Raw genomic sequence first — 20,721 nt, 5'->3', positions numbered from 1 at the left:
CCAACTCAGTTGGTATCCATGTGGCTCATGTCCAGGAGTGAACATCTCAGCAGCAAATTGCACGGTTAAGGTAAAAGGCAAGGAAAGTGGCATCTCGAACTGGCTCCGAGGTCAGAGCATTCTCACAATGTGATCTGTCGTTCTCGGATTGTCATGCTACCTCCGGTTTTAGGGTGGAGAACATTCTTTGGGGCTCTTATTCTGAAAAAAAAACAGACACAGTGACTGAAACTATGCTGCACGGTATGATGTGGATCACGGCCTGCTCAGGTTTGTGCATTTTCCCTGTAGTCCGGTGTGTTTCGTGTTCCGTGTAAACGTGAAAGTCGTCCTGTTTCGAGCAATGGGTGAAATCATTTAGCAAAGCAAGAATGGAAATTCCAGTAATGTCAAGCTGCTCATGGTTGTTTGACCAAATCATAAGCGAACCCTTATTCTCACGCACTCACAGACACATTTGTAGCTGAAAAGAGTCTGAGAAGATAGACTGAGCTTACCATTGATTTTTGTCTGGATTGATGGGCTATCAATATCTGCTGCGAAATTGACATTGTAGCCGGCCACATCCCAGCAGCTGTGCGAGTCCGAGAGGAATCATTGAACCCATTTCATGTGACTTTGCACCTGTTGTTATGCAGGAGCACAATTGGAAATAGAAGAAAATGAGGCGGCACGGCCGCTGGTAGTGTGGCCGAGAGGTCTAAGGCGCTGGATCCAGGTTCCAGTCTCGAAAGGGGCGTGGGTTCGCATCCCACCACTGCCATTTCTGCTGATCAACTCCAACGCTGCAGCTTGTTAAAATGCTGTTTCGGTGCCCACTGTATATTGATGTCGAAAACAAAAGTAAAATGGGTTTGCTTCCCAGGGAACTAACTGTGGTGTGGGATACTGACAAATATTTCAAAATGTCTCTACTCTCATGATCGTGTTCGCCTCCCGCTCGGTAAATCGCAAACAGTTCTGCCGTCCCAGGCAAGTTGAGCTTTTTCTGAAACCGAATGGAGACTGTTATTTCATCGTTGTTGTGAAACGAAGTCCTACGGTGACTCTACTCGTTGTTATTTGGGTTTCTAGCTAATGGGAAAATCGTTCCAATGAATTTCGATGTCATACCTTGTTGAATTTCCTTCATTTCCGTCCTGGAAACATCGGAAGGGAAAGGTAATCTAATCGAGACTGTGCTTGGTGAAATTCACTTTTTACGGCCAATTCTTCCTCTCTTTTCAGCATTGTCTGGAAAGTCATGGTTCAGTAAGGCTGCAGTATGTTTGAAAGAGTCGTTTGGAAATGCCCTGTTGTTAGTTGTGAGATTACCTTATGACTCATGCCCTCGGATTGTATCACATTTAGCATTCATGCATCTCTGTGTCTGAAAATGCATGAGGTATGCCAGTTTTGTTTGTGTTCCGTGTTAAATGCTTTCTGTTTTGCGATTCGCTCAATACATTTCGATTTAACAGGGTTTCTGAGGTAACTTCCAGCAGCAAAAATCCTCAGCTGAGGATCTGGGAAAATTTCACAGAGTATGGTCAGTCGGAGCTAAAGTAAGGAAGTCGTTCGTTTCTGCAGTGTTTCACAATACTACCTTTCCCGTGAGCAGTCGAACAGACGAAATGATTGTGCCACAGACTGCGATGGCAAACTCCGCTAAAAAGTAATCCTTTAAAGCCGGTGGAAGCAACGTGACGTTATTGGGGTACACCGTGGAAAAAGATACTTCGGTGGACCTCGTCCATGCTCACCACATAGCCAAAGTTAAACAAGTCCCGTTCCCCAACCTTTAGGCCCCAATCCCTCTGAACGCATCCTATCCAGAAACTCAACCGATTACCTTTGCAATTTTCTGAGTGTAATAGCCTCCTCCACTTCCTCTGGTAGATCACTCCAAACACGCACAACCTTCTTTATGGGAAATGTGCCTCAGGTCCTTTGTCACTTTCAGCCCACTCACATTAAAGCTATGCTGTCGAGTTTTCAACTCACACCAACTTAGGTAAAACACGTAAATACTCAGTTTACCACCCTTCCATAAGGTCATGTCGCAGCTGTTACGCTGCAGGGAAAGTCGTCCCAGCCTATTCCACCTCGCCCTACGGTACAAACATCGACGACATCTTTGTCTATATTTTGTCATCAATTTAACGTGTCTTTTTTTTTACGTTTTCAAGATGTCGATTACGCTGGACAACAACGAGCTATTGGGAACGGACAGCGCGTTGTAAAAAGAAGAACGGATTCAACTTTCAGTGCTGGACGCAACTGTGCCGCAGCACGGCCGGCTGCGGCTTGTTTCTGTAGTGTAGTGGTCATCACGTTCGCCTAACACGCGAAAGGTCCCCACTTCTAAACTGGGCAGAAACTGTTTTGTTCTTCAACTGCATGGACAAGAGCTGAGCTTTCTTGCACGCTTTCCCATCTGCAAACCTGCCTTTGAATTTGCTTGATCAAATCTGCTCTGGGAGTGAAATGTAATGCAATTCCATTTAATTACAGTGCAAAGCGTTGTTAAGTTTTTCTCCAACCTGGTTCTGATCATATGCCATTCTGTTGGAGAGTGTAGTTACCGCCTTCTGATCCTTCCACGAAAAGCAGTAGCGCATTTGCCTTCCTTGCGCAGGCGGCTCGGTTCAAAGACAGGAAAGAAGCAGATGCTCTGGTGTCACAGCGCACCACGAATTCCTGAACTTGTCTGCCTGTCAAATGTACCCCAAAGCCGTCTCAGAAAGACCTCATTTGGAAGCTGTCAATCGTTATTCAATGTGCGAGAATTGGCACCAGATATCCGGAATCATGTTTTGGAGCAATTCGCACGTTAGTGGCTCATTCAATCAGCAACAGCAATGAAAGAAATTGCACTCTCAGAGCAACCTTTCGACTTGCGCATTCATAGCGTCGCTAGTATTAAGATCCGCCCCGAGATCTAAGTCATGTTGGAACTGAAACGGAGGAATCGACAGAGAGGCTACAGAATGACATCGCATCCGTTTGGTTTTCTTTAAATCACTGACCATCAGGAAAATGTAAACGGGGAGGGCGAGTGGAGAAGTGAAGCAGTTGCAGCTCTGTTGAAATTCCTTCTTTGTGAGTCACTCAGCAACCAGAGACGTGAAGGTGACTCAGGCGTGAAAGCTCTTCACATTGAGAACAAAAAGCACTCAAGGGCAGTTAGCACCTCTTCTGGAGTGGGGGTGGGGTGAGGTAATTACCTTTTGACTTCTGTTACTATGTTCAGAAACTGGCTTTTAGATTGAGGTGAACAGAAACTGCATTTCTAAAAAGCACCACGGAATTTAGCAAAATTTCTTGAGTCGCTTCTCCTCGATTCCCACACAGGTTTCCAACTCAGTTGGTATCCATGTGGCTCATGTCCAGGAGTGAACATCTCAGCAGCAAATTGCACGGTTAAGGTAAAAGGCAAGGAAAGTGGCATCTCGAACTGGCTCCGAGGTCAGAGCATTCTCACAATGTGATCTGTCGTTCTCGGATTGTCATGCTACCTCCGGTTTTAGGGTGGAGAACATTCTTTGGGGCTCTTATTCTGAAAAAAAAAACAGACACAGTGACTGAAACTATGCTGCACGGTATGATGTGGATCACGGCCTGCTCAGGTTTGTGCATTTTCTCTGTAGTCCGGTGTGTTTCGTGTTCCGTGTAAACGTGAAAGTCGTCCTGTTTCGAGCAATGGGTGAAATCATTTAGCAAAGCAAGAATGGAAATTCCAGTAATGTCAAGCTGCTCATGGTTGTTTGACCAAATCATAAGCGAACCCTTATTCTCACGCACTCACAGACACATTTGTAGCTGAAAAGAGTCTGAGAAGATAGACTGAGCTTACCATTGATTTTTGTCTGGATTGATGGGCTATCAATATCTGCTGCGAAATTGACATTGTAGCCGGCCACATCCCAGCAGCTGTGCGAGTCCGAGAGGAATCATTGAACCCATTTCATGTGACTTTGCACCTGTTGTTATGCAGGAGCACAATTGGAAATAGAAGAAAATGAGGCGGCACGGCCGCTGGTAGTGTGGCCGAGAGGTCTAAGGCGCTGGATCCAGGTTCCAGTCTCGAAATGGGCGTGCGTTCGCATCCCACCACTGCCATTTCTGCTGATCAACTCCAACGCTGCAGCTTGTTAAAATGCTGTTTCGGTGCCCACTGTATATTGATGTCGAAAACAAAAGTAAAATGGGTTTGCTTCCCAGGGAACTAACTGTGGTGTGGGATACTGACAAATATTTCAAAATGTCTCTACTCTCATGATCGTGTTCGCCTCCCGCTCGGTAAATCGCAAACAGTTCTGCCGTCCCAGGCAAGTTGAGCTTTTTCTGAAACCGAATGGAGACTGTTATTTCATCGTTGTTGTGAAACGAAGTCCTACGGTGACTCTACTCGTTGTTATTTGGGTTTCTAGCTAATGGGAAAATCGTTCCAATGAATTTCGATGTCGTACCTTGTTGAATTTCCTTCATTTCCGTCCTGGAAACATCTGAAGGGAAAGGTAATCTAATCGAGACTGTGCTTGGTGAAATTCACTTTTTACGGCCAATTCTTCCTCTCTTTTCAGCATTGTCTGGAAAGTCATGGTTCAGTAAGGCTGCAGTATGTTTGAAAGAGTCGTTTGGAAATGCCCTGTTGTTAGTTGTGAGATTACCTTATGACTCATGCCCTCGGATTGTATCACATTTAGCATTCATGCATCTCTGTGTCTGAAAATGCATGGGGTATGCCAGTTTTGTTTGTGTTCCGTGTTAAATGCTTTCTGTTTTGCGATTCGCTCAATACATTTCGATTTAACAGGGTTTATGAGGTAACTTCCAGCAGCAAAAATCCTCAGCTGAGGATCTGGGAAAATTTCACAGAGTATGGTCAGTCGGAGCTAAAGTAAGGAAGTCGTTCGTTTCTGCAGTGTTTCACAATACTACCTTTCCCGTGAGCAGTCGAACAGACGAAATGATTGTGCCACAGACTGCGATGGCAAACTCCGCTAAAAAGTAATCCTTTAAAGCCGGTGGAAAGCAACGTGACGTTATTGGGGTACACCGTGGAAAAAGATACTTCGGTGGACCTCGTCCATGCTCACCACATAGCCAAAGTTAAACAAGTCCCGTTCCCCAACCTTTAGGCCCCAATCCCTCTGAACGCATCCTATCCAGAAACTCAACCGATTACCTTTGCAATTTTCTGAGTGTAATAGCCTCCTCCACTTCCTCTGGTAGATCACTCCAAACACGCACAACCTTCTTTATGGGAAATGTGCCTCAGGTCCTTTGTCACTTTCAGCCCACTCACATTAAAGCTATGCTGTCGAGTTTTCAACTCACACCAACTTAGGTAAAACACGTAAATACTCAGTTTACCACCCTTCCATAAGGTCATGTCGCAGCTGTTACGCTGCAGGGAAAGTCGTCCCAGCCTATTCCACCTCGCCCTACGGTACGAACATCGACGACATCTTTGTCTATATTTTGTCATCAATTTAACGTGTCTTTTTTTTTACGTTTTCAAGATGTCGATTACGCTGGACAACAACGAGCTATTGGGAACGGACAGCGCGTTGTAAAAAGAAGATCGGATTCAACTTTCAGTGCTGGACGCAACTGTGCCGCAGCACGGCCGGCTGCGGCTTGTTTCTGTAGTGTAGTGGTCATCACGTTCGCCTAACACGCGAAAGGTCCCCACTTCTAAACTGGGCAGAAACTGTTTTGTTCTTCAACTGCATGGACAAGAGCTGAGCTTTCTTGCACGCTTTCCCATCTGCAAACCTGCCTTTGAATTTGCTTGATCAAATCTGCTCTGGGAGTGAAATGTAATGCAATTCCATTTAATTACAGTGCAAAGCGTTGTTAAGTTTTTCTCCAACCTGGTTCTGATCATATGCCATTCTGTTGGAGAGTGTAGTTACCGCCTTCTGATCCTTCCACGAAAAGCAGTAAAGCATTTGCCTTCCTTGCGCAGACGGCTCGGTTCAAAGACAGGAAAGAAGCAGATGCTCTGGTGTCACAGCGCACCACGAATTCCTGAACTTGTCTGCCTGTCAAATGTACCCCAAAGCCGTCTCAGAAAGACCTCATTTGGAAGCTGTCAATCGTTATTCAATGTGCGAGAATTGGCACCAGATATCCTGAATCATGTTTTGGAGCAATTCGCACGTTAGTGGCTCATTCAATCAGCAACAGCAATGAAAGAAATTGCACTCTCAGAGGAACCTTTCGACTTGCGCATTCATAGCGTCGCTAGTATTAAGATCCGCCCCGAGATCTAAGTCATGTTGGAACTGAAACGGAGGAATCGACAGAGAGGCTACAGAATGACATCGCATCCATTTGGTTTTCTTTAAATCACTGACCATCAGGAAAATGTAAACGGGGAGGGCGAGTGGAGAAGTGAAGCAGTTGCAGCTCTGGTGAAATTCCTTCTTTGTGAGTCACTCAGCAACCAGAGACGTGAAGGTGACTCAGGCGTGAAAGCTCTTCACATTGAGAACAAAAAGCACTCAAGGGCAGTTAGCACCTCTTCTGGAGTGGGGTTGGGGTGAGGTAATTACCTTTTGACTTCTGTTACTATGTTCAGAAACTGGCTTTTAGATTGAGGTGAACAGAAACTGCATTTCTAAAAAGCACCACGGAATTTAGCAAAATTTCTTGAGTCGCTTCTCCTCGATTCCCACACAGGTTTCCAACTCAGTTGGTATCCATGTGGCTCATGTCCAGGAGTGAACATCTCAGCAGCAAATTGCACGGTTAAGGTAAAAGGCAAGGAAAGTGGCATCTCGAACTGGCTCCGAGGTCAGAGCATTCTCACAATGTGATCTGTCGTTCTCGGATTGTCATGCTACCTCCGGTTTTAGGGTGGAGAACATTCTTTGGGGCTCTTATTCTGAAAAAAAAAACAGACACAGTGACTGAAACTATGCTGCACGGTATGATGTGGATCACGGCCTGCTCAGGTTTGTGCATTTTCTCTGTAGTCCGGTGTGTTTCGTGTTCCGTGTAAACGTGAAAGTCGTCCTGTTTCGAGCAATGGGTGAAATCATTTAGCAAAGCAAGAATGGAAATTCCAGTAATGTCAAGCTGCTCATGGTTGTTTGACCAAATCATAAGCGAACCCTTATTCTCACGCACTCACAGACACATTTGTAGCTGAAAAGAGTCTGAGAAGATAGACTGAGCTTACCATTGATTTTTGTCTGGATTGATGGGCTATCAATATCTGCTGCGAAATTGACATTGTAGCCGGCCACATCCCAGCAGCTGTGCGAGTCCGAGAGGAATCATTGAACCCATTTCATGTGACTTTGCACCTGTTGTTATGCAGGAGCACAATTGGAAATAGAAGAAAATGAGGCGGCACGGCCGCTGGTAGTGTGGCCGAGAGGTCTAAGGCGCTGGATCCAGGTTCCAGTCTCGAAATGGGCGTGCGTTCGCATCCCACCACTGCCATTTCTGCTGATCAACTCCAACGCTGCAGCTTGTTAAAATGCTGTTTCGGTGCCCACTGTATATTGATGTCGAAAACAAAAGTAAAATGGGTTTGCTTCCCAGGGAACTAACTGTGGTGTGGGATACTGACAAATATTTCAAAATGTCTCTACTCTCATGATCGTGTTCGCCTCCCGCTCGGTAAATCGCAAACAGTTCTGCCGTCCCAGGCAAGTTGAGCTTTTTCTGAAACCGAATGGAGACTGTTATTTCATCGTTGTTGTGAAACGAAGTCCTACGGTGACTCTACTCGTTGTTATTTGGGTTTCTAGCTAATGGGAAAATCGTTCCAATGAATTTCGATGTCGTACCTTGTTGAATTTCCTTCATTTCCGTCCTGGAAACATCTGAAGGGAAAGGTAATCTAATCGAGACTGTGCTTGGTGAAATTCACTTTTTACGGCCAATTCTTCCTCTCTTTTCAGCATTGTCTGGAAAGTCATGGTTCAGTAAGGCTGCAGTATGTTTGAAAGAGTCGTTTGGAAATGCCCTGTTGTTAGTTGTGAGATTACCTTATGACTCATGCCCTCGGATTGTATCACATTTAGCATTCATGCATCTCTGTGTCTGAAAATGCATGGGGTATGCCAGTTTTGTTTGTGTTCCGTGTTAAATGCTTTCTGTTTTGCGATTCGCTCAATACATTTCGATTTAACAGGGTTTATGAGGTAACTTCCAGCAGCAAAAATCCTCAGCTGAGGATCTGGGAAAATTTCACAGAGTATGGTCAGTCGGAGCTAAAGTAAGGAAGTCGTTCGTTTCTGCAGTGTTTCACAATACTACCTTTCCCGTGAGCAGTCGAACAGACGAAATGATTGTGCCACAGACTGCGATGGCAAACTCCGCTAAAAAGTAATCCTTTAAAGCCGGTGGAAAGCAACGTGACGTTATTGGGGTACACCGTGGAAAAAGATACTTCGGTGGACCTCGTCCATGCTCACCACATAGCCAAAGTTAAACAAGTCCCGTTCCCCAACCTTTAGGCCCCAATCCCTCTGAACGCATCCTATCCAGAAACTCAACCGATTACCTTTGCAATTTTCTGAGTGTAATAGCCTCCTCCACTTCCTCTGGTAGATCACTCCAAACACGCACAACCTTCTTTATGGGAAATGTGCCTCAGGTCCTTTGTCACTTTCAGCCCACTCACATTAAAGCTATGCTGTCGAGTTTTCAACTCACACCAACTTAGGTAAAACACGTAAATACTCAGTTTACCACCCTTCCATAAGGTCATGTCGCAGCTGTTACGCTGCAGGGAAAGTCGTCCCAGCCTATTCCACCTCGCCCTACGGTACAAACATCGACGACATCTTTGTCTATATTTTGTCATCAATTTAACGTGTCTTTTTTTTTACGTTTTCAAGATGTCGATTACGCTGGACAACAACGAGCTATTGGGAACGGACAGCGCGTTGTAAAAAGAAGATCGGATTCAACTTTCAGTGCTGGACGCAACTGTGCCGCAGCACGGCCGGCTGCGGCTTGTTTCTGTAGTGTAGTGGTCATCACGTTCGCCTAACACGCGAAAGGTCCCCACTTCTAAACTGGGCAGAAACTGTTTTGTTCTTCAACTGCATGGACAAGAGCTGAGCTTTCTTGCACGCTTTCCCATCTGCAAACCTGCCTTTGAATTTGCTTGATCAAATCTGCTCTGGGAGTGAAATGTAATGCAATTCCATTTAATTACAGTGCAAAGCGTTGTTAAGTTTTTCTCCAACCTGGTTCTGATCATATGCCATTCTGTTGGAGAGTGTAGTTACCGCCTTCTGATCCTTCCACGAAAAGCAGTAAAGCATTTGCCTTCCTTGCGCAGACGGCTCGGTTCAAAGACAGGAAAGAAGCAGATGCTCTGGTGTCACAGCGCACCACGAATTCCTGAACTTGTCTGCCTGTCAAATGTACCCCAAAGCCGTCTCAGAAAGACCTCATTTGGAAGCTGTCAATCGTTATTCAATGTGCGAGAATTGGCACCAGATATCCTGAATCATGTTTTGGAGCAATTCGCACGTTAGTGGCTCATTCAATCAGCAACAGCAATGAAAGAAATTGCACTCTCAGAGGAACCTTTCGACTTGCGCATTCATAGCGTCGCTAGTATTAAGATCCGCCCCGAGATCTAAGTCATGTTGGAACTGAAACGGAGGAATCGACAGAGAGGCTACAGAATGACATCGCATCCATTTGGTTTTCTTTAAATCACTGACCATCAGGAAAATGTAAACGGGGAGGGCGAGTGGAGAAGTGAAGCAGTTGCAGCTCTGGTGAAATTCCTTCTTTGTGAGTCACTCAGCAACCAGAGACGTGAAGGTGACTCAGGCGTGAAAGCTCTTCACATTGAGAACAAAAAGCACTCAAGGGCAGTTAGCACCTCTTCTGGAGTGGGGTTGGGGTGAGGTAATTACCTTTTGACTTCTGTTACTATGTTCAGAAACTGGCTTTTAGATTGAGGTGAACAGAAACTGCATTTCTAAAAAGCACCACGGAATTTAGCAAAATTTCTTGAGTCGCTTCTCCTCGATTCCCACACAGGTTTCCAACTCAGTTGGTATCCATGTGGCTCATGTCCAGGAGTGAACATCTCAGCAGCAAATTGCACGGTTAAGGTAAAAGGCAAGGAAAGTGGCATCTCGAACTGGCTCCGAGGTCAGAGCATTCTCACAATGTGATCTGTCGTTCTCGGATTGTCATGCTACCTCCGGTTTTAGGGTGGAGAACATTCTTTGGGGCTCTTATTCTGAAAAAAAAAACAGACACAGTGACTGAAACTATGCTGCACGGTATGATGTGGATCACGGCCTGCTCAGGTTTGTGCATTTTCCCTGTAGTCCGCTGTGTTTCGTGTTCCGTGTAAACGTGAAAGTCGTCCTGTTTCGAGCAATGGGTGAAATCATTTAGCAAAGCAAGAATGGAAATTCCAGTAATGTCAAGCTGCTCATGGTTGTTTGACCAAATCATAAGCGAACCCTTATTCTCACGCACTCACAGACACATTTGTAGCTGAAAAGAGTCTGAGAAGATAGACTGAGCTTACCATTGATTTTTGTCTGGATTGATGGGCTATCAATATCTGCTGCGAAATTGACATTGTAGCCGGCCACATCCCAGCAGCTGTGCGAGTCCGAGAGGAATCATTGAACCCATTTCATGTGACTTTGCACCTGTTGTTATGCAGGAGCACAATTGGAAATAGAAGAAAATGAGGCGGCACGGCCGCTGGTAGTGTGGCCGAGAGGTCTAAGGCGCTGGATCCAGGTTCCAGTCTCGAAAGGGGCGTGGGTTCGCATCCCACCACTGCCATTTCTGCTGATCAACTCCAACGCTGCAGCTTGTTAAAATGCTGTTTCGGTGCCCACTGTATATTGATGTCGAAAACAAAAGTAAAATGGGTTTGCTTCCCAGGGAACTAACTGTGGTGTGGGATACTGACAAATATTTCAAAATGTCTCTACTCTCATGATCGTGTTCGCCTCCCGCTCGGTAAATCGCAAACAGTTCTGCCGTCCCAGGCAAGTTGAGCTTTTTCTGAAACCGAATGGAGACTGTTATTTCATCGTTGTTGTGAAACGAAGTCCTACGGTGACTCTACTCGTTGTTATTTGGGTTTCTAGCTAATGGGAAAATCGTTCCAATGAATTTCGATGTCATACCTTGTTGAATTTCCTTCATTTCCGTCCTGGAAACATCGGAAGGGAAAGGTAATCTAATCGAGACTGTGCTTGGTGAAATTCACTTTTTACGGCCAATTCTTCCTCTCTTTTCAGCATTGTCTGGAAAGTCATGGTTCAGTAAGGCTGCAGTATGTTTGAAAGAGTCGTTTGGAAATGCCCTGTTGTTAGTTGTGAGATTACCTTATGACTCATGCCCTCGGATTGTATCACATTTAGCATTCATGCATCTCTGTGTCTGAAAATGCATGAGGTATGCCAGTTTTGTTTGTGTTCCGTGTTAAATGCTTTCTGTTTTGCGATTCGCTCAATACATTTCGATTTAACAGGGTTTCTGAGGTAACTTCCAGCAGCAAAAATCCTCAGCTGAGGATCTGGGAAAATTTCACAGAGTATGGTCAGTCGGAGCTAAAGTAAGGAAGTCGTTCGTTTCTGCAGTGTTTCACAATACTACCTTTCCCGTGAGCAGTCGAACAGACGAAATGATTGTGCCACAGACTGCGATGGCAAACTCCGCTAAAAAGTAATCCTTTAAAGCCGGTGGAAGCAACGTGACGTTATTGGGGTACACCGTGGAAAAAGATACTTCGGTGGACCTCGTCCATGCTCACCACATAGCCAAAGTTAAACAAGTCCCGTTCCCCAACCTTTAGGCCCCAATCCCTCTGAACGCATCCTATCCAGAAACTCAACCGATTACCTTTGCAATTTTCTGAGTGTAATAGCCTCCTCCACTTCCTCTGGTAGATCACTCCAAACACGCACAACCTTCTTTATGGGAAATGTGCCTCAGGTCCTTTGTCACTTTCAGCCCACTCACATTAAAGCTATGCTGTCGAGTTTTCAACTCACACCAACTTAGGTAAAACACGTAAATACTCAGTTTACCACCCTTCCATAAGGTCATGTCGCAGCTGTTACGCTGCAGGGAAAGTCGTCCCAGCCTATTCCACCTCGCCCTACGGTACAAACATCGACGACATCTTTGTCTATATTTTGTCATCAATTTAACGTGTCTTTTTTTTACGTTTTCAAGATGTCGATTACGCTGGACAACAACGAGCTATTGGGAACGGACAGCGCGTTGTAAAAAGAAGAACGGATTCAACTTTCAGTGCTGGACGCAACTGTGCCGCAGCACGGCCGGCTGCGGCTTGTTTCTGTAGTGTAGTGGTCATCACGTTCGTCTAACACGCGAAAGGTCCCCACTTCTAAACTGGGCAGAAACTGTTTTGTTCTTCAACTGCATGGACAAGAGCTGAGCTTTCTTGCACGCTTTCCCATCTGCAAACCTGCCTTTGAATTTGCTTGATCAAATCTGCTCTGGGAGTGAAATGTCATGCAATTCCATTTAATTACAGTGCAAAGCGTTGTTAAGTTTTTCTCCAACCTGGTTCTGATCATATGCCATTCTGTTGGAGAGTGTAGTTACCGCCTTCTGATCCTTCCACGAAAAGCAGAAAAGCATTTGCCTTCCTTGCGCAGGCGGCTCGGTTCAAAGACAGGAAAGAAGCAGATGCTCTGGTGTCACAGCGCACCACGAATTCCTGAACTTGTCTGCCTGTCAAATGTACCCCAAAGCCGTCTCAGAAAGACCTCATTTGGAAGCTGTCAATCGTTATTCAATGTGCGAGAATTGGCACCAGATATCCTGAATCATGTTTTGGAGCAATTCGCACGTTAGTGGCTCATTCAATCAGCAACAGCAATGAAAGAAATTGCACTCTCAGAGGAACCTTTCGACTTGCGCATTCATAGCGTCGCTAGTATTAAGATCCGCCCCGAGATCTAAGTCATGTTGGAACTGAAACGGAGGAATCGACAGAGAGGCTACAGAATGACATCGCATCCATTTGGTTTTCTTTAAATCACTGACCATCAGGAAAATGTAAACGGGGAGGGCGAGTGGAGAAGTGAAGCAGTTGCAGCTCTGGTGAAATTCCTTCTTTGTGAGTCACTCAGCAACCAGAGACGTGAAGGTGACTCAGGCGTGAAAGCTCTTCACATTGAGAACAAAAAGCACTCAAGGGCAGTTAGCACCTCTTCTGGAGTGGGGGTGGGGTGAGGTAATTACCTTTTGACTTCTGTTACTATGTTCAGAAACTGGCTTTTAGATTGAGGTGAACAGAAACTGCATTTCTAAAAAGCACCACGGAATTTAGCAAAATTTCTTGAGTCGCTTCTCCTCGATTCCCACACAGGTTTCCAACTCAGTTGGTATCCATGTGGCTCATGTCCAGGAGTGAACATCTCAGCAGCAAATTGCACGGTTAAGGGAAAAGGCAAGGAAAGTGGCATCTCGAACTGGCTCCGAGGTCAGAGCATTCTCGCAATGTGATCTGTCGTTCTCGGATTGTCATGCTACCTCCGGTTTTAGGGTGGAGAACATTCTTTGGGGCTCTTATTCTGAAAAAAAAAACAGACACAGTGACTGAAACTATGCTGCACGGTATGATGTGGATCACGGCCTGCTCAGGTTTGTGCATTTTCCCTGTAGTCCGGTGTGTTTCGTGTTCCGTGTAAACGTGAAAGTCGTCCTGTTTCGAGCAATGGGTGAAATCATTTAGCAAAGCAAGAATGGAAATTCCAGTAATGTCAAGCTGCTCATGGTTGTTTGACCAAATCATAAGCGAACCCTTATTCTCACGCACTCACAGACACATTTGTAGCTGAAAAGAGTCTGAGAAGATAGACTGAGCTTACCATTGATTTTTGTCTGGATTGATGGGCTATCAATATCTGCTGCGAAATTGACATTGTAGCCGGCCACATCCCAGCAGCTGTGCGAGTCCGAGAGGAATCATTGAACCCATTTCATGTGACTTTGCACCTGTTGTTATGCAGGAGCACAATTGGAAATAGAAGAAAATGAGGCGGCACGGCCGCTGGTAGTGTGGCCGAGAGGTCTAAGGCGCTGGATCCAGGTTCCAGTCTCGAAAGGGGCGTGCGTTCGCATCCCACCACTGCCATTTCTGCTGATCAACTCCAACGCTGCAGCTTGTTAAAATGCTGTTTCGGTGCCCACTGTATATTGATGTCGAAAACAAAAGTAAAATGGGTTTGCTTCCCAGGGAACTAACTGTGGTGTGGGATACTGACAAATATTTCAAAATGTCTCTACTCTCATGATCGTGTTCGCCTCCCGCTCGGTAAATCGCAAACAGTTCTGCCGTCCCAGGCAAGTTGAGCTTTTTCTGAAACCGAATGGAGACTGTTATTTCATCGTTGTTGTGAAACGAAGTCCTACGGTGACTCTACTCGTTGTTATTTGGGTTTCTAGCTAATGGGAAAATCGTTCCAATGAATTTCGATGTCATACCTTGTTGAATTTCCTTCATTTCCGTCCTGGAAACATCTGAAGGGAAAGGTAATCTAATCGAGACTGTGCTTGGTGAAATTCACTTTTTACGGCCAATTCTTCCTCTCTTTTCAGCATTGTCTGGAAAGTCATGGTTCAGTAAGGCTGCAGTATGTTTGAAAGAGTCGTTTGGAAATGCCCTGTTGTTAGTTGTGAGATTACCTTATGACTCATGCCCTCGGATTGTATCACATTTAGCATTCATGCATCTCTGTGTCTGAAAATGCATGAGGTATGCCAGTTTTGTTTGTGTTCCGTGTTAAATGCTTTCTGTTTTGCGATTCGCTCAATACATTTCGATTTAACAGGGTTTCTGAGGTAACTTCCAGCAGCAAAAATCCTCAGCTGAGGATCTGGGAAAATTTCACAGAGTATGGTCAGTCGGAGCTAAAGTAAGGAAGTCGTTCGTTTCTGCAGTGTTTCACAATACTACCTTTCCCGTGAGCAGTCGAACAGACGAAATGATTGTGCCACAGACTGCGATGGCAAACTCCGCTAAAAAGTAATCCTTTAAAGCCGGTGGAAGCAACGTGACGTTATTGGGGTACACCGTGGAAAAAGATACTTCGGTGGACCTCGTCCATGCTCACCACATAGCCAAAGTTAAACAAGTCCCGTTCCCCAACCTTTAGGCCCCAATCCCTCTGAACGCATCCTATCCAGAAACTCAACCGATTACCTTTGCAATTTTCTGAGTGGAATAGCCTCCTCCACTTCCTCTGGTAGATCACTCCAAACACGCACAACCTTCTTTATGGGAAATGTGCCTCAGGTCCTTTGTCACTTTCAGCCCACTCACATTAAAGCTATGCTGTCGAGTTTTCAACTCACACCAACTTAGGTAAAACACGTAAATACTCAGTTTACCACCCTTCCATAAGGTCATGTCGCAGCTGTTACGCTGCAGGGAAAGTCGTCCCAGCCTATTCCACCTCGCCCTACGGTACAAACATCGACGACATCTTTGTCTATATTTTGTCATCAATTTAACGTGTCTTTTTTTTTACGTTTTCAAGATGTCGATTACGCTGGACAACAACGAGCTATTGGGAACGGACAGCGCGTTGTAAAAAGAAGAACGGATTCAACTTTCAGTGCTGGACGCAACTGTGCCGCAGCACGGCCGGCTGCGGCTTGTTTCTGTAGTGTAGTGGTCATCACGTTCGCCTAACACGCGAAAGGTCCCCACTTCTAAACTGGGCAGAAACTGTTTTGTTCTTCAACTGCATGGACAAGAGCTGAGCTTTCTTGCACGCTTTCCCATCTGCAAACCTGCCTTTGAATTTGCTTGATCAAATCTGCTCTGGGAGTGAAATGTAATGCAATTCCATTTAATTACAGTGCAAAGCGTTGTTAAGTTTTTCTCCAACCTGGTTCTGATCATATGCCATTCTGTTGGAGAGTGTAGTTACCGCCTTCTGATCCTTCCACGAAAAGCAGTAGCGCATTTGCCTTCCTTGCGCAGGCGGCTCGGTTCAAAGACAGGAAAGAAGCAGATGCTCTGGTGTCACAGCGCACCACGAATTCCTGAACTTGTCTGCCTGTCAAATGTACCCCAAAGCCGTCTCAGAAAGACCTCATTTGGAAGCTGTCAATCGTTATTCAATGTGCGAGAATTGGCACCAGATATCCTGAATCATGTTTTGGAGCAATTCGCACGTTAGTGGCTCATTCAATCAGCAACAGCAATGAAAGAAATTGCACTCTCAGAGGAACCTTTCGACTTGCGCATTCATAGCGTCGCTAGTATTAAGATCCGCCCCGAGATCTAAGTCATGTTGGAACTGAAACGGAGGAATCGACAGAGAGGCTACAGAATGACATCGCATCCATTTGGTTTTCTTTAAATCACTGACCATCAGGAAAATGTAAACGGGGAGGGCGAGTGGAGAAGTGAAGCAGTTGCAACTCTGTTGAAATTCCTTCTTTGTGAGTCACTCAGCAACCAGAGACGTGAAGGTGACTCAGGCGTGAAAGCTCTTCACATTGAGAACAAAAAGTACTCAAGGGCAGTTAGCACCTCTTCTGGAGTGGGGGTGGGGTGAGGTAATTACCTTTTGACTTCTGTTACTATGTTCAGAAACTGGCTTTTAGATTGAGGTGAACAGAAACTGCATTTCTAAAAAGCACCACGGAATTTAGCAAAATTTCTTGAGTCGCTTCTCCTCGATTCCCACACAGGTTTCCAACTCAGTTGGTATCCATGTGGCTCATGTCCAGGAGTGAACATCTCAGCAGCAAATTGCACGGTTAAGGTAAAAGGCAAGGAAAGTGGCATCTCGAACTGGCTCCGAGGTCAGAGCATTCTCACAATGTGATCTGTCGTTCTCGGATTGTCATGCTACCTCCGGTTTTAGGGTGGAGAACATTCTTTGGGGCTCTTATTCTGAAAAAAAAAACAGACACAGTGACTGAAACTATGCTGCACGGTATGATGTGGATCACGGCCTGCTCAGGTTTGTGCATTTTCCCTGTAGTCCGGTGTGTTTCGTGTTCCGTGTAAACGTGAAAGTCGTCCTGTTTCGAGCAATGGGTGAAATCATTTAGCAAAGCAAGAATGGAAATTCCAGTAATGTCAAGCTGCTCATGGTTGTTTGACCAAATCATAAGCGAACCCTTATTCTCACGCACTCACAGACACATTTGTAGCTGAAAAGAGTCTGAGAAGATAGACTGAGCTTACCATTGATTTTTGTCTGGATTGATGGGCTATCAATATCTGCTGCGAAATTGACATTGTAGCCGGCCACATCCCAGCAGCTGTGCGAGTCCGAGAGGAATCATTGAACCCATTTCATGTGACTTTGCACCTGTTGTTATGCAGGAGCACAATTGGAAATAGAAGAAAATGAGGCGGCACGGCCGCTGGTAGTGTGGCCGAGAGGTCTAAGGCGCTGGATCCAGGTTCCAGTCTCGAAAGGGGCGTGCGTTCGCATCCCACCACTGCCATTTCTGCTGATCAACTCCAACGCTGCAGCTTGTTAAAATGCTGTTTCGGTGCCCGCTGTATATTGATGTCGAAAACAAAAGTAAAATGGGTTTGCTTCCCAGGGAACTAACTGTGGTGTGGGATACTGACAAATATTTCAAAATGTCTCTACTCTCATGATCGTGTTCGCCTCCCGCTCGGTAAATCGCAAACAGTTCTGCCGTCCCAGGCAAGTTGAGCTTTTTCTGAAACCGAATGGAGACTGTTATTTCATCGTTGTTGTGAAACGAAGTCCTACGGTGACTCTACTCGTTGTTATTTGGGTTTCTAGCTAATGGGAAAATCGTTCCAATGAATTTCGATGTCATACCTTGTTGAATTTCCTTCATTTCCGTCCTGGAAACATCTGAAGGGAAAGGTAATCTAATCGAGACTGTGCTTGGTGAAATTCACTTTTTACGGCCAATTCTTCCTCTCTTTTCAGCATTGTCTGGAAAGTCATGGTTCAGTAAGGCTGCAGTATGTTTGAAAGAGTCGTTTGGAAATGCCCTGTTGTTAGTTGTGAGATTACCTTATGACTCATGCCCTCGGATTGTATCACATTTAGCATTCATGCATCTCTGTGTCTGAAAATGCATGAGGTATGCCAGTTTTGTTTGTGTTCCGTGTTAAATGCTTTCTGTTTTGCGATTCGCTCAATACATTTCGATTTAACAGGGTTTCTGAGGTAACTTCCAGCAGCAAAAATCCTCAGCTGAGGATCTGGGAAAATTTCACAGAGTATGGTCAGTCGGAGCTAAAGTAAGGAAGTCGTTCGTTTCTGCAGTGTTTCACAATACTACCTTTCCCGTGAGCAGTCGAACAGACGAAATGATTGTGCCACAGACTGCGATGGCAAACTCCGCTAAAAAGTAATCCTTTAAAGCCGGTGGAAGCAACGTGACGTTATTGGGGTACACCGTGGAAAAAGATACTTCGGTGGACCTCGTCCATGCTCACCACATAGCCAAAGTTAAACAAGTCCCGTTCCCCAACCTTTAGGCCCCAATCCCTCTGAACGCATCCTATCCAGAAACTCAACCGATTACCTTTGCAATTTTCTGAGTGTAATAGCCTCCTCCACTTCCTCTGGTAGATCATTCCAAACACGCACAACCTTCTTTATGGGAAATGTGCCTCAGGTCCTTTGTCACTTTCAGCTCACTCACATTAAAGCTATGCTGTCGAGTTTTCAACTCACACCAACTTAGGTAAAACACGTAAATACTCAGTTTACCACCCTTCCATAAGGTCATGTCGCAGCTGTTACGCTGCAGGGAAAGTCGTCCCAGCCTATTCCACCTCGCCCTACGGTACAAACATCGACGACATCTTTGTCTATATTTTGTCATCAATTTAACGTGTCTTTTTTTTTACGTTTTCAAGATGTCGATTACGCTGGACAACAACGAGCTATTGGGAACGGACAGCGCGTTGTAAAAAGAAGAACGGATTCAACTTTCAGTGCTGGACGCAACTGTGCCGCAGCACGGCCGGCTGCGGCTTGTTTCTGTAGTGTAGTGGTCATCACGTTCGCCTAACACGCGAAAGGTCCCCACTTCTAAACTGGGCAGAAACTGTTTTGTTCTTCAACTGCATGGACAAGAGCTGAGCTTTCTTGCACGCTTTCCCATCTGCAAACCTGCCTTTGAATTTGCTTGATCAAATCTGCTCTGGGAGTGAAATGTAATGCAATTCCATTTAATTACAGTGCAAAGCGTTGTTAAGTTTTTCTCCAACCTGGTTCTGATCATATGCCATTCTGTTGGAGAGTGTAGTTACCGCCTTCTGATCCTTCCACGAAAAGCAGTAAAGCATTTGCCTTCCTTGCGCAGGCGGCTCGGTTCAAAGACAGGAAAGAAGCAGATGCTCTGGTGTCACAGCGCACCACGAATTCCTGAACTTGTCTGCCTGTCAAATGTACCCCAAAGCCGTCTCAGAAAGACCTCATTTGGAAGCTGTCAATCGTTATTCAATGTGCGAGAATTGGCACCAGATATCCTGAATCATGTTTTGGAGCAATTCGCACGTTAGTGGCTCATTCAATCAGCAACAGCAATGAAAGAAATTGCACTCTCAGAGGAACCTTTCGACTTGCGCATTCATAGCGTCGCTCGTATTAAGATCCGCCCCGAGATCTAAGTCATGTTGGAACTGAAACGGAGGAATCGACAGAGAGGCTACAGAATGACATCGCATCCATTTGGTTTTCTTTAAATCACTGACCATCAGGAAAATGTAAACGGGGAGGGCGAGTGGAGAAGTGAAGCAGTTGCAGCTCTGTTGAAATTCCTTCTTTGTGAGTCACTCAGCAACCAGAGACGTGAAGGTGACTCAGGCGTGAAAGCTCTTCACATTGAGAACAAAAAGCACTCAAGGGCAGTTAGCACCTCTTCTGGAGTGGGGGTGGGGTGAGGTAATTACCTTTTGACTTCTGTTACTATGTTCAGAAACTGGCTTTTAGATTGAGGTGAACAGAAACTGCATTTCTAAAAAGCACCACGGAATTTAGCAAAATTTCTTGAGTCGCTTCTCCTCGATTCCCACACAGGTTTCCAACTCAGTTGGTATCCATGTGGCTCATGTCCAGGAGTGAACATCTCAGCTGCAAATTGCACGGTTAAGGTAAAAGGCAAGGAAAGTGGCATCTCGAACTGGCTCCGAGGTCAGAGCATTCTCACAATGTGATCTGTCGTTCTCGGATTGTCATGCTACCTCCGGTTTTAGGGTGGAGAACATTCTTTGGGGCTCTTATTCTGAAAAAAAAAACAGACACAGTGACTGAAACTATGCTGCACGGTATGATGTGGATCACGGCCTGCTCAGGTTTGTGCATTTTCCCTGTAGTCCGGTGTGTTTCGTGTTCCGTGTAAACGTGAAAGTCGTCCTGTTTCGAGCAATGGGTGAAATCATTTAGCAAAGCAAGAATGGAAATTCCAGTAATGTCAAGCTGCTCATGGTTGTTTGACCAAATCATAAGCGAACCCTTATTCTCACGCACTCACAGACACATTTGTAGCTGAAAAGAGTCTGAGAAGATAGACTGAGCTTACCATTGATTTTTGTCTGGATTGATGGGCTATCAATATCTGCTGCGAAATTGACATTGTAGCCGGCCACATCCCAGCAGCTGTGCGAGTCCGAGAGGAATCATTGAACCCATTTCATGTGACTTTGCACCTGTTGTTATGCAGGAGCACAATTGGAAATAGAAGAAAATGAGGCGGCGCGGCCGCTGGTAGTGTGGC

Source organism: Chiloscyllium plagiosum, unplaced genomic scaffold (genome assembly GCF_037043375.1).
Source record: "Chiloscyllium plagiosum isolate Xiang-an unplaced genomic scaffold, Cpla_swu_hap1 HiC_scaffold_21, whole genome shotgun sequence".
Lineage (NCBI taxonomy): Eukaryota > Metazoa > Chordata > Chondrichthyes > Orectolobiformes > Hemiscylliidae > Chiloscyllium > Chiloscyllium plagiosum.
The sequence above is the reverse complement of the archived record's forward strand: the minus strand, read 5'-3'. Positions refer to the sequence as shown.